This window comes from Dermacentor andersoni, chromosome 3 (genome assembly GCF_023375885.2).
Source record: "Dermacentor andersoni chromosome 3, qqDerAnde1_hic_scaffold, whole genome shotgun sequence".
NCBI classification, from domain to species: Eukaryota; Metazoa; Arthropoda; class Arachnida; order Ixodida; family Ixodidae; genus Dermacentor; species Dermacentor andersoni.
The window spans coordinates 147,536,445-147,547,157 of NC_092816.1; the positions used below are offsets into that span (position 1 = coordinate 147,536,445).

General features: G+C 44.4%; 1 pseudogene; it reads right to left on the minus strand.

Moving 5' to 3' along the window:
• Positions 1 to 274: 274 nt before the first annotated feature.
• On the minus strand, positions 275 to 397 carry LOC140216890 (U5 spliceosomal RNA; annotated as a pseudogene).
• Between the last annotated feature and the right edge of the window lie 10,316 nt (positions 398 to 10,713).

Here is a 10,713-nt window from a genome sequence, read left to right on the forward strand (position 1 = left end):
TGATCTACTGTGTAGTTGAGGTATTGGGGCGCGAGTTGCTTCTGTTTAAAAGTTTTCTCCGAAATTATTCATGCGGTTTTGAAAGCTTACACTTCTACACCACGCTGCAACGGATCTGTGCGCCGACAACGGCGCGCGCAGGGGCGCCTTACATCTTACTAACAGTAACGCTACTACGCTCAGTCGGCCATAGCGGTAACGCCAAATACCCTTGTTCATCGATATCTGCGTCACTGAACAACGTAAGTCTTCCTTTTGATCTCAATAGTAGGCCCTGCCCAAACGGACAAGGCCTCTCAAAAATTGGCCTATAGGCTCATTGGAGTGTCCCTCCCCACGGTAATCTTTAGTAAAAGGCGAAAGATTAATACGTGGATTTGAGGAGTGACCTGAGCGATGAAATTACCTATGCTTACCTTGTCTGGTCTCCAAAATGGGGTCGCTTACTTGGCCAAGCGAACGTTCAAGCTTTTCTCAAATTTGCATGCTTAAAACTCAACTCTCCTTATTCTTTAGCAAGTATATAGCTGACTGGGCTTTTCTACGTGTACTTCTTAATAGAGAAATATTACATATTGCCATATTCACGTTTAAAATCTAATGACATATTAAAAATAGCCCGGATTGCTTGCACTGCACGCCTGCCATTTTTCATGCGCAGCAGTCGCCATCTGGTGTTGAACATCGAAGTTTTAAACGCGTGTGGAGGACTTCTTTTTTAACCGAATACTTTTATTATTAGTTCTAAAAGACAATACACACGCAGTTAGTCCCACCCATAGCCTCCAAGGCTAGTGATGGGTCCGCAAACTAAACAAATACAATAATATTAGCAGACTTTTTGATGAATGGGCTCAATCACAACACACTTCAGTAAAACGCAAGAAAATTGGCAAGCTTAAGTATATAACTTTGTGGTATATTCGACCGAAGCAGAAAGTCCAAGGAATGTCCAACGCACCGACAGGGCATCGAAAATAAAAACGAGCTGTTTCTTGTTTTGTAAATTCATTTACACGCTTCTCCATTCCAACATATTTCCATAGAAATCAGGAAAAGATGTTTTAACGATGCGAATCATTCATTTCTTTCCATTACTTCGTTTGGAACTTCATTACACACGTAGGCTCCTTTATATTGTCCAGGTCTATGGATGTAGGTATTATGAGAAGGCGGGAAAGTAAATAGACTGTTTGTAGCGGCTCTTGTTTGTTTCATTGATAATCTGAATATAGTAAGGGACAGCTCGTTATTGGACCTTATTTATTGTATTTCCTACTTCAGCTATCTTGAATTTATATGAAATATGTACGGGTGACATGCATGGCTGCTCAAAAAGTAGCATACTGGCGTGAGTACTTCTTGAATAATTTATTATACGAAAAACACGTTACTGAAGGCGACAAACATGGTCTAAATATGTTTTGTATGTCCTGCCAGTCGTTTGCAGGCAATGGCATAAATCGCCGAGCACAAGTGAGAAGTACAGAACGCGTGAAATCAAAAGTCCAAAGCACTCTCTAGCCCTTAGTAATACATGGCAGCCATGACTTAATTTGGAGCAGACATTAATAATTTGCTGTTTCCAGTGCATATCAGACTGAAACACAGCACCAAGATATTGCTTGCATTGCGACACGCTGAGCTCATTCTTGTTGTTAATAGTTGATGCAACGTGGTCATATATTTATGTTATTCGCGAGTGAAACACGGTGTACTTTATTTTCTGGTTATAGTCAGCTTATTACTTATGTACCATTGTGATACTTCGCTAAGTTCTTAATTTTACATTTCAGTTCCTCCAAGTTATCGCCTGTGGAAAGTAATCCAGTGTCATCGGCATGCATAATAGATTCAGAATCCTTCAGACCTGACGGAAGATCGTTATTATGAAAAAAAAAAAAACAGAGGCTCAGCACGGAACCTTGCAGAACACAGAAAATAGTGCTCTGCGGTAGAGAGGTTAGATTGTTTACAGCAAAATATTGTTTCCTATTTGAAAAATAACTTTTAATTAGATTAGAAATATTTCTTTTCAGACCCTAAGCTTCCGATTTCTGTTGCTGTATTGTCTGATCTACCGTATCGAAAGCTTTGGATACATCTAAGTAAACTACTATGGCAAGTTTGTTACCATTCAGTGCAGTATTTATGATTTGTGTACGAACAATAACTGCGGAAAACGTAGATGTTTAGGGCCTGAAGCCATGCTGATTAGCACAGATGATGTCATATTAGCCTTTAAAAATTTTGTATACGCTTTCAAAGTACCTTTACAAAAACTGTATTGATTGCATTTAGCAGCGATATCGGCCCGCACTTTTCTATGTCGGATCGTTCACCGTATTTAAAGATAGGCATGACCTCCTTCACCTGCAGTCCGACAGGATACACTCCATTTCCCAACGTATGGTTTAAGATATGCAGTAGATGGATTCCCAGTATATCGAAGTTGTTTTTTATCAGCCTAACAGGTAATGCTTCTGCCGCCTTAGCGACTGAAAGGTTGCTTACTGTTGTAACTAATTCTTGAATTTGTATGTGAGGCAATGCAAAAGTGTTGTTGTCACGCTCTTACATTTTCCCTTAAGGAACGTCAGCATGTACCTTAGGCCCTACGGAGGCAAAATAGGCACAATATGATTCAGCTGTACCTTCGTCAACATTTTTGAAGTAGTAGCTTAGCGCAAAAAAGCACAGACACAAGGAAGACAGACAAGGACAAGCGCTACTCACAACTGTTTAATGGAAGGAAGGATAGTACATATGTATATATATCCTCTTGTCACGCATGCGCCTACCAAGCAGAAGAGAAGCCAGTACATGCACATCAAAGGCGGTTGCGCAAGAAGTTAAATTCGGCATCCAGTAATGTGATCGAAGGCTCACTCACACATCTATTTCTAGAAATTCATCTTGATAAAGAAGGCCTCAAGTGCGAGCCTGGAAGACGCGTTGCCGCTCCTGCCAAGAATAGTTGTCGCAGAAAATCGAGCGTCGCAACCACACGCGGTGACATGAGCCACCAAATGTGCGCCCTTATCCTCTTTTTTCTTTAGTTTTTGCGCATGTTCCCTTAAACGGTCATTCACACAACGCTCAGTTTGTCCAATGTAAAGCTGCCCACAAGGGTGCAAGGGAATTGCATAAACAACCCCTCTGGAGCACTCAACAAAGGGCTTCTCATGCCTCGTGCGGCAGCCCCGCCTGCTCTTACAGCAAACTCGAGAACACAGCTTCGAAAGCTTGTTGGGTGCAGAGAAAACCAGAGGAATACCATGACGGTTAGCAACCTTTTTAAGGTTGTGTGACACCTTGTGTACATAAGGAATAACCTCTGGTCTTACCTTCGGTCGTTCGACCTCTGCGCTCGCCCTTCGTGCTCCAAGCTTAACTTTTTGCAGAAGAGACTCTACTATAGCATTGACGACCGTCAAAGGGAAACCAGCTGCCAAAAGGCGTCCAACTTGGTTCGTAAAACTAGACCGCATTTGGTGTGCGCACGATTTCCGCAAAGCCGATTCCAAGCAAAGACTACCAACTGCTCGCTTCACCACTTTAGAGTGTGCGGAATCGTACGGCAGCAATTGCTTCATGGCTCGCGGTTGATAGGACCAGCAGACATGGCCAACTTCAAAAGACAGTTTTAAATCTAAGAACTGTAGGCCTGTGTCGTCAGGAAGTTCATGGGTAAATACAAGCCCTTGGCCTTGGTTGTTAAAAGCTTCTAAAATAAAAGCAAGGGATGTAAAGTCACCCTTATTGTTTAAAAGCACTAAAAAATCATCAACATACCTAAAGACTTTTAAAACCTGCCCCCCATTAAAAACCTGCTCTAAAGACCTATCAACAAAAGACAAAAAAATGTCGCACAAAATAGGAGCAACACAAGACCCAATACACACTCCCCGGCGTTGCAGATATGGCTGCTCGTTGTAAAGTATAAAAGTCACACTTAAATAAAACTCGAGCAATGTTAAAAAGCTGTCCACTGAAAGGCCCGCCGAGTTCTGGAAGTCGAACACGTCGTTGTATTCAAAACATTCCCTTAAGGAAACGAGAAGCTTGTCCTGAGGAATTGAGTAGAAAAGATCTTCTACGTCAACGGAAAAACCATACTTAATGCCGTCATTACACTTTACAAATTGCGCGACCTCCGAAGAACTTTTAACACGGAAAGGGTCATCCACTTGTAGCGTCTTAAGCTTATTCAAAAGAAAAAGGCTCACGCAATGCTGCCACGCCCCGCGCTCGCTAACGATAGTTCTGAAAGGAATATCGGGCTTGTGCGTTTTCGCGGTAAAGAACACGGTCAAACAGCTTTCTTTGCTATTCTTGATACCTTTAGCAAGGGTGGTCAAGTTCAAACTTCTGCAGAACTCGATGAAGTTCGACTTGACTCTAACTGCACTCTTACTAATGGGAACGAAATTCTTATTCACCGCTGCCTGCGCTTTTTCGTCAAACCGACCTTTTGGCAACACAACAAACCCTCCTTCCTTATCTGACTGCAACAGCATAAGCTCATTTTGCTTGAAATACTTTACGACACCTTCTAAGCTCTTTTTAGCATGAACGTCTGAAGCCCTGCTTGAACACCTTGAGATAGAGTAAAGTCCCTCCTTCAGACACTGGTCATGGTCCTCTTGGCTACACCTTGCAGAGACGTCTCGGTTAAGACCTACCAGGTCATGGGGCCGGACGGAGGGTGGAACGGCATACTTCGGACCTTTTTCCAGTAGCCTGGAAACGTCCCCGGGGAGTGAAACTTGGTCTAAAACGACCACCGGTTTTCCCTGTGCACGATTGGCGGTCGATGACCTCAGAAGGAAGCTCAGCATAGTCCTCCACCTTGTCTCCGTGATATGAGCCGCAAGTTTTCTAAACTCACGCAGCTTACTGCTTGCTAGCCAATCCGGATTACCGTAGTGGCACAACACGCGCAACCAGTCTTGCAGAAGTCGGACTTGGCGCCAGAGCTCAGACTTCAATAGTTTGCAAAGCCTCTTGAGGTGTCCCCAGGACGGCTTCACCAAACCAAACAGAGCACAAACATCTCGAGGGTATATCCCTTTCCGGACACAGAAGCCGTAAAACCTAGCCCGGCATGTGGCTTCGACGATGTGGGAAACAAGAACTTCGGTGACAGAGGATTGCAGAGGATACACAGAAAAGGAGTTGCCCAGTGTACGAGAAATGAATTCTAGAAGAGTTGACTGTTGGGCTAGTTGGTCGTCCATATTTGAAGTAGTAGCTTAGCGCAAAAAAGCACAGACACAAGGAAGACAGACAAGGACAAGCGCTACTCACAACTGTTTAATGGAAGGAAGGATAGTACATATGTATATATATCCTCTTGTCACGCATGCGCCTACCAAGCAGAAGAGAAGCCAGTACATGCACATCAAAGGCGGTTGCGCAAGAAGTTAAATTCGGCATCCAGTAATGTGATCGAAGGCTCACTCACACATCTATTTCTATTCATCTTGATAAAGAAGGCCTCAAGTGCGAGCCTGGAAGACGCGTTGCCGCTCCTGCCAAGAATAGTAGTCGCAGAAAATCGAGCGTCGCAACCACACGCGGTGACATGAGCCACCAAATGTGCGCCCTTATCCTCTTTTTTCTTTAGTTTTTGCGCATGTTCCCTTAAACGGCCATTCACACAACGCTCAGTTTGTCCAATGTAAAGCTGCCAACAAGGGTGCAAGGGAATTGCATAAACAACCCCTCTGGAGCACTCAACAAAGGGCTTCTCATGCCTCGTGCGGCAGCCCCGCCTGCTCTTACAGCAAACTCGAGAACACAGCTTCGAAAGCTTGTTGGGTGCAGAGAAAACCAGAGGAATACCATGACGGTTAGCAACCTTTTTAAGGTTGTGTGACACCTTGTGTACATAAGGAATAACCTCTGGTCTTACCTTCGGTCGTTCGACCTCTGCGCTCGCCCTTCGTGCTCCAAGCTTAACTTTTTGCAGAAGAGACTCTACTATAGCATTGACGACCGTCAAAGGGAAACCAGCTGCCAAAAGGCGTCCAACTTGGTTCGTAAAACTAGACCGCATTTGGTGTGCGCACGATTTCCGCAAAGCCGATTCCAAGCAAAGACTACCAACTGCTCGCTTCACCACTTTAGAGTGTGCGGAATCGTACGGCAGCAATTGCTTCATGGCTCGCGGTTGATAGGACCAGCAGACATGGCCAACTTCAAAAGACAATTTTAAATCTAAGAACTGTAGGCCTGTGTCGTCAGGAAGTTCATGGGTAAATACAAGCCCTTGGCCTTGGTTGTTAAAAGCTTCTAAAATAAAAGCAAGGGATGTAAAGTCACCCTTATTGTTTAAAAGCACTAAAAAATCATCAACATACCTAAAGACTTTTAAAACCTGCCCGCCATTAAAAACCTGCTCTAAAGACCTATCAACAAAAGACAAAAAAATGTCGCACAAAATAGGAGCAACACAAGACCCAATACACACTCCCCGGCGTTGCAGATATGGCTGCTCGTAGTAAAGTATAAAAGTCACACTTAAATAAAACTCGAGCAATGTTAAAAAGCTGTCCACTGAAAGGCCCGCCGAGTTCTGGAAGTCGACCACGTCGTTGTATTCAAAACATTCCCTTAAGGAAACGAGAAGCTTGTCCTGAGGAATTGAGTAGAAAAGATCTTCTACGTCAACGGAAAAACCATACTTAATGCCGTCATTACACTTTACAAATTGCGCGACCTCCGAAGAACTTTTAACACGGAAAGGGTCATCCACTTGTAGCGTCTTAAGCTTATTCAAAAGAAAAAGGCTCACGCAATGCTGCCACGGCTTCTGTGTCCGGAAAGGGATATACCCTCGAGATGTTTGTGCTCTGTTTGGTTTGGTGAAGCCGTCCTGGGGACACCTCAAGAGGCTTTGCAAACTATTGAAGTCTGAGCTCTGGCGCCAAGTCCGACTTCTGCAAGACTGGTTGCGCGTGTTGTGCCACTACGGTAATCCGGATTGGCTAGCAAGCAGTAAGCTGCGTGAGTTTAGAAAACTTGCGGCTCATATCACGGAGACAAGGTGGAGGACTATGCTGAGCTTCCTTCTGAGGTCATCGACCGCCAATCGTGCACAGGGAAAACCGGTGGTCGTTTTAGACCAAGTTTCACTCCCCGGGGACGTTTCCAGGCTACTGGAAAAAGGTCCGAAGTATGCCGTTCCACCCTCCGTCCGGCCCCATGACCTGGTAGGTCTTAACCGAGACGTCTCTGCAAGGTGTAGCCAAGAGGACCATGACCAGTGTCTGAAGGAGGGACTTTACTCTATCTCAAGGTGTTCAAGCAGGGCTTCAGACGTTCATGCTAAAAAGAGCTTAGAAGGTGTCGTAAAGTATTTCAAGCAAAATGAGCTTATGCTGTTGCAGTCAGATAAGGAAGGAGGGTTTGTTGTGTTGCCAAAAGGTCGGTTTGACGAAAAAGCGCAGGCAGCGGTGAATAAGAATTTCGTTCCCATTAGTAAGAGTGCAGTTAGAGTCAAGTCGAACTTCATCGAGTTCTGCAGAAGTTTGAACTTGACCACCCTTGCTAAAGGTATCAAGAATAGCAAAGAAAGCTGTTTGACCGTGTTCTTTACCGCGAAAACGCACAAGCCCGATATTCCTTTCAGAACTATCGTTAGCGAGCGCGGGGCGTGGCAGCATTGCGTGAGCCTTTTTCTTTTGAATAAGCTTAAGACGCTACAAGTGGATGACCCTTTCCGTGTTAAAAGTTCTTCGGAGGTCGCGCAATTTGTAAAGTGTAATGACGGCATTAAGTATGGTTTTTCCGTTGACGTAGAAGATCTTTTCTACTCAATTCCTCAGGACAAGCTTCTCGTTTCCTTAAGGGAATGTTTTGAATACAACGACGTGTTCGACTTCCAGAACTCGGCGGGCCTTTCAGTGGACAGCTTTTTAACATTGCTCGAGTTTTATTTAAGTGTGACTTTTATACTTTACAACGAGCAGCCATATCTGCAACGCCGGGGAGTGTGTATTGGGTCTTGTGTTGCTCCTATTTTGTGCGACATTTTTTTGTCTTTTGGAGATAGGTCTTTAGAGCAGGTTTTTAATGGGGGGCAGGTTTTAAAAGTCTTTAGGTATGTTGATGATTTTTTAGTGCTTTCAAACAATAAGGGTGACTTTACATCCCTTGCTTTTATTTTAGAAGCTTTTAACAACCAAGGCCAAGGGCTTGTATTTACCCATGAACTTCCTGACGACACAGGCCTACAGTTCTTAGATTTAAAACTGTCTTTTGAAGTTGGCCATGTCTGCTGGTCCTATCAACCGCGAGCCATGAAGCAATTGCTGCCGTACGATTCCGCACACTCTAAAGTGGTGAAGCGAGCAGTTGGTAGTCTTTGCTTGGAATCGGCTTTGCGGAAATCGTGCGCACACCAAATGCGGTCTAGTTTTACGAACCAAGTTGGACGCCTTTTGGCAGCTGGTTTCCCTTTGACGGTCGTCAATGCTATAGTATGAGTCTCTTCTGCAAAAAGTTAAGCTTGGAGCACGAAGGGCGAGCGCAGAGGTCGAACGACCGAAGGTAAGACCAGAGGTTATTCCTTATGTACACAAGGTGTCACACAACCTTAAAAAGGTTGCTAACCGTCATGGTATTCCTCTGGTTTTCTCTGCACCCAACAAGCTTTCGAAGCTGTGTTCTCGAGTTTGCTGTAAGAGCAGGCGGGGCTGCCGCACGAGGCATGAGAAGCCCTTTGTTGAGTGCTCCAGAGGGGTTGTTTATGCAATTCCCTTGCACCCTTGTGGGCAGCTTTACATTGGACAAACTGAGCGTTGTGTGAATGACCGTTTAAGGGAACATGCGCAAAAACTAAAGAAAAAAGAGGATAAGGGCGCACATTTGGTGGCTCATGTCACCGCGTGTGGTTGCGACGCTCGATTTTCTGCGACAACTATTCTTGGCAGGAGCGGCAACGCGTCTTCCGGGCTCGCACTTGAGGCCTTCTTTATCAAGATGAATAGAAATAGATGTGTGAGTGAGCCTTCGATCACATTACTGGATGCCGAATTTAACTTCTTGCGCAACCGCCTTTGATGTGCATGTACTGGCTTCTCTTCTGCTTGGTAGGCGCATGCGTGACAAGAGGATATATATACATATGTACTATCCTTCCTTCCATTAAACAGTTGTGAGTAGCGCTTGTCCTTGTCTGTCTTCCTTGTGTCTGTGCTTTTTTGCGCTAAGCTACTACTTCAAATATGGACGACCAACTAGCCCAACAGTCAACTCTTCGTCAACAGTTTCAGGGAAAGTAGAGATGTTGGATCCTAAGCCGATTGCGTAATTTACCGTGTCCCATCATTTTTTCTTGTATTTACATCCGCCTGCTTCAAGAGTGATGAATAACATTGTTTTTCTTTCCCTTTCCCTAATTGGAAACATAGATAGATTTAGATAGCGTTTAAATTGAGTTATGTAATGTTCCTTTGATCTCAACTGTTACCATTTGTGGTACCATTGATCCTTATCTTTTTACAACATTAATATTCCAGTATTCATCCAAGGACAATTAATTTGGCTAGCTGTATTTTTTAAGGGTCGGCATAGAGCGCCGTTCAACGGCATTTTTAATTATATCTAGAAATTTCATGTACTCGGTGTCAACGTGTTTATCACATGCCGTAATGAAATATGTTCGTTCTAATATTCCACGCAGCCGGACGTAGTCTATCGTACTCAGCATTTTACTCTGTACCGAATGCAGTGTTTTTCAATAGCAAAAATAATGGATGAATGGTCTGCAATCAACTCACCTCAAGGACCAGCCTGCGCACCTTATGTAATATGACACATGATGTGATCTACTGTGTAGTTGAGGTATTGGGGCGCGAGTTGCTTCTGTTTAAAAGTTTTCTCCGAAATTATTCATGCAGTTTTGAAAGCTTACACTTCTACACCACGCTGCAACGGATCTGTGCGCCGACAACGGCGCGCGCAGGGGCGCCTTACATTTTACTAACAGTAACGCTACTACGCTCAGTCGGCCATAGCGGTAACGCCAAATACCCTTGTTCATCGATATCTGCGTCACTGAACAACGTAAGTCTTCCTTTTGATCTCAATAGTAGGCCCTGCCCAAACGGACAAGGCCTCTCAAAAATTGGCCTATAGGCTCATTGGAGTGTCCCTCCCCACGGTAATCTTTAGTAAAAGGCGAATAAGGAATTTTATTCGTGACTAGGGTACATCATTCAGGTTCCAGTCAGTTTACAATCGTCAAGGTCACAGACAGGTTCCGGGCAAATTCAAACACACTGTTTCACATGGTGAAATTCAAACAAACTATTTCACATGGTCCATTCCAAGAATGAGTTTACAAGAATGTGGCAGGTTCTATATCCCTGCCATAGGCACAAACAGCACACTTCATGTCTTGCGCAACCCGTCGATTGGGGCACACTGAAATTTCACTCTGCCATGCGTGAGTGCAATAAACGGGCATGACCACTTCTTAAGAAACTCTTCCTCGCCCAAGAAGAAGAGCTCTGTCTCTAAATGGTCAATTACTATAGTGTACATTCTTGAGAGCAGCCTCCACTGGTTTTTGCGGGGCTTACCCTGATTGACAGCGAGACCCCTGTTCTCCCACAGCACGAATAAACCAACTGCTATCAAGAGCCGGGCCACGTGGTTATGCGGGCAAGGTCCTTGGTTAACAAACCTTTGGATCTTTAGACA